The sequence below is a fragment of the Etheostoma spectabile genome, unplaced genomic scaffold (genome assembly GCF_008692095.1).
Source record: "Etheostoma spectabile isolate EspeVRDwgs_2016 unplaced genomic scaffold, UIUC_Espe_1.0 scaffold280, whole genome shotgun sequence".
NCBI classification, from domain to species: Eukaryota; Metazoa; Chordata; class Actinopteri; order Perciformes; family Percidae; genus Etheostoma; species Etheostoma spectabile.
Window position 1 is genome coordinate 1812520 of NW_022605578.1, and position 4309 is coordinate 1816828.

The window sequence follows — 4309 nt, forward strand, 5'->3', positions numbered from 1 at the left end:
CCAGAGTCCAAGGAAATGGAATATCCAAAACTAGCTGTTTTTCTCACAATCTTGAAGTTACGAGACTGAAATACCATGTTCATGGTATTGGTATGATCCATGTTGATCTGAACACATTTCACCAGTAGGTTCAAAGTGCCTGCCCCACAGAGATTTGCTTGTTTGGCACATCTGTCTGGAGGAATCAGTCCCCTCTGAGTCCCCACACTTGGGATGTAATGACAGACATATAATCTCATACATATCATGCTAAAACGTCACCTGATCTAAGCAGTTTGTGACTTTGTTTCTAAATGTGCTTTTGCAAATAAAAGTATTACAACAGGAACATAATCACTCAGCATGTTTTTGTATTTGCTGGTATTTGCAATGCTCTTTAGGGGGTTCAGTGCATCAAAATCATGCCAGGAAAATGCATCACACACTAAACAGAGCTGCCAGAAACCGTCAGCTTAGGGACCTTAGGCTTGTGGTTATCTTTGTGCATAAACTCCACACAGTAGAGTATTTCCCTTTTTTTTATTGAGGAAAGAGTAAATGATGATTCAGCCGACTATGTGACCTTTGGTTTACAGCTGGTAGACTAAAGCCTCCGGTGCCTCAACCATTTTACTACTAAAACGGCGTTTTAGGTGTAACCAGACATTTCTGCACTCTAATCTGAGCCTATTTCCACATAAAGCTGTCGAAACACAGCTGTTACAGAAACTGCCTGGTCAAGCTTGTTAATTGGTTCAGAGTTTCTCTATTGCTTTTCCAACACATTCTAACTCCCAGCATGTCAAAAAGTGACGCTTGGTCAGGTGCCTTCGGCGTTGGTTACTGAAGTCTCCTTTAGCGTCTCAGTCAGACACAGAGGGGCTTTCAATTCCAATTTGGCATAGTTTCAAAAAAGTAGGTTTAACTCACATGCAGAATAACAACGGGACAGTTAGGGTTAGGAAAAGATATCGGATGGGCTTACAAAATGTATGTTAGCGTTAGGTTTAGAACTGGGTGAAAATCCTGTGTTGTTTTACCTATCCCCCCAAACAACCTCCTGTTACAGATTTTCGGTCTTTCACACTACTCCCTACCGTTTTTGCTCTTAATGCTACGTCATCTTACAGCAGAGCTGCAGGTTCCCTACAGATGCTAAAGGGGAATGCACAGAGTCATTATCTGTTGGTGAAAACCACTGACCAAGTGTCAGTGTTTGACGTCAGGAGCTTTCTTAGTTGGTATACAGAGTATACCTGCGTATAGACTGCTTACAAGAGACTGTATTGTTTTCAAATTTTAATCCGGCCTGTATATCAATTTAGGTTCACAATAAATGTTGGCCCACCTAGTTTTTTTGGCACATTTTTCAATGGTTTTGATGCTTTCCCGACATTTTTTAAGCTTTTCCTGAATTTTTTGGTCTTTTCTTCAACATTTTTGTCAACCAAATTGTAAGTGAGAAGACTATATGAGACATGCAATAATACAGTCAAAGATATTTGACTTTTTCAATGACATAAAAGCAAGATCTTTGGCTCCATATCTACCTCACCTTGTCCCTTACCTTCCACAGGCAATTATCCTGAAAAGTACAAAAGTATCTTCTTATCACTAGCCATCGTATTTTCTTCCATTCAGCAAGTAATTACAACAATCCTTCTTGACTATTATCAAAACTCTCTGATGAAAACGATGACTGACGACACATGCTCTGTGTTCACTGAGTCTAGAGATATGTTCCGTCATGTAATGGAGATGTAATATGTCTCACGCACGCACAGAGTGAACACTGAAGTCCGCATCGCTTCACTGTGTTCCGAGGCGCTGTTTTGAGAGAGAGGAGCCGACTGATCAGGCTGATTTCCTTTTCTGCCGACGGTCGGCCGTCGGGTTGGTGTGTCAGAGCCTTTAGACAATAGAAATGCTTTTTTAGCATAGTTGTGTGTTTGATATCAAGATTAATCTGTAACATTCAACTTCTGTTTTTTTGTCCTGAAAAAAATGATGTTTATAGATTGACCGGGATGAACAGGGTTTATGTTTTACAAGCTTTTTTAGCAAATAAAACCAGGCGGATCAAGAATTGTTGTAAAAACCTTAGGCTCAGAGTGTTGAAGTATATCTGTGAATCTTTTGTACAGTATGCGTGTGGGTAATCTGAGTCCAGCATGCAAATAGCAGACTCCACCACTAACATTTCAAACTATATGGGCATTTTTTATAAAATGACTATACTAGTACCTAAACCAGTACCCTTAAAATTTATACTGATACCAATAGAGTAGTTCTTTTGAAACCTTTATGTTTTTGTTCTACTTCATTTGATACCAATCATGTGAATTGAAGCATTCAGTTGTGAAAAATGCCACAACCACTCCACCACCAGCTGCTGCCAATCACAAGTTGCATTAAATCGAAGATTGGATTTCATTTTTTTTTCTTGAACTGGGGACAAAATGGATTGAATGCAGGTATAGTTTGACAGAAGTTACTATTCAATACTCGGTCAGTTTGGTCGATACTTTAAAGATGCAGTAGTTAAGCCTTAGAAAACTAACTTTCTGTCATATTTGCTGAAACTGACCCTATGTTAGCAGATAATAAAAAAAAATAAAAAATCTGGTTCCTCTGGCACCACCTGCAGCCTGCAGTGCCATTTGCAAAAATCCACCGCTCCCGGTTTAGATGCACCAATCAAGGCACGGGAGGGGGTGTCTAATCGCGTGTCAATCACTGCTCAGGCACACGCATTTCATAGCGTCCTCCCCTCCCCCTTCCCCGCACATGAGCTGCAGATAGGTTTCCTCACCTTCCCCCCTCTTCACACGTGCTCTATCGTGCACAGCCCTCCCTTCTTGGGGGGAGGGGCTTATGAGACTGTTTTGGGCTTTAGTGGAAGGGGGGGCGGAGAAGATGTCAATGTTCCCATTTTTTTGGCTAAGTGCTGGATCTTCACAAATCTACACTGAATGACTATTACAGAAACATTCTATCCATGAATGGGGTTCAGAAAATAAACCAAGCAATGTGGGGTTTAAGTGGCCAATTTCATAAAAAAGCAAAACTATTTCTTTTCTGAATCTAGCTGAAAAGAGATTGAATTCTTAGTTTGATTTTCAATGTATTTGTCTATTTGAGAATCAAGATAATTTACCTTAAAACATATTTTGGCATCTAATGCATAGGGCTTAACAATGGTATTTCTTTTTTATAATAAAAATAAATAGGACTTAGTCATTCTAGAATAAGATATGATGTGTTAAATGTCTTTTTTTGGCGACAAAGTTACAATACCAAAACCATCATACAACAATAATTGTGAGATTTTTAAACAGACTTTTCATCTGAGAGAACAAAGTGACTCTCAGCAGTGACAACAAGATGTCGGAACATTTCTGTCCTTTAGGGAGTTGAAGCTCAAAGAATGACAAAGCCTACAGCAACAGGAAATAAATGTTCACTGAATAGTTCAGATGAGCTCATGTCGACACATTTCAACTATGTTGAACAATTACAAATTAGAGTTGTTTGAATCCATTCATGATGGTCTTTGATAGGACACACAGACAATAAAGGACTTTATAACTTGGAGTTAATTCCTCCAACAATTTCCTCATGTGACCACTCATCCTCAACATAAACAAAGAAAACAAAGCAGATGGATTGTACAAGTGACAGCTGATGGTGAATGAGAGCTGGGTGGTTATTGTTGTGTCTCTGTAGACTAGCAGGCAGATAAAAGCAACAAAAGAACACACACACACACAAACAGAGCACTCAGTGTCAGTGTTTTGATTGGATGATAATTCCCATTGGCTGTTCTCCATCTTGTTGATGTAACTCTGTGTGGCCGCTGTGCATGTACACATTATGTTGCATTTCATATCACTGGATTGCATTATGTTAAATGAAAGTGCTGCACATGGAGAGTGTTCGCACACGTCTGCACACAAAGCTGATTTCAAATGTTCAACACTCATAGATCAATAAATCACAAACACATTACTTTCTTGACATTGGTGCAATAATCATAAACAAATGAGACCATTATGAAGAAGACTAGCTGACTCCATCCAGTAAGTCTGTGTTGTTCCGTGAATACCACAATGCGGAGACCATTTCGGAAGTTTGACACTGTTAAAGGACCAATGCATTAGCACCATTAAAGGACAATTCCGGTCGATTTCAACATGTAGCTCTGTTGTTTGTAAATGTGTAGTCCTGTCAGTAGAGAGAAAAACTAAACCAATGTGTTATCCTCCTGGACAGGCTTAAACAGGGCAAGTTTTAAACATGTTTTCAGCATGTTCAAAATGTCATTAAAAGT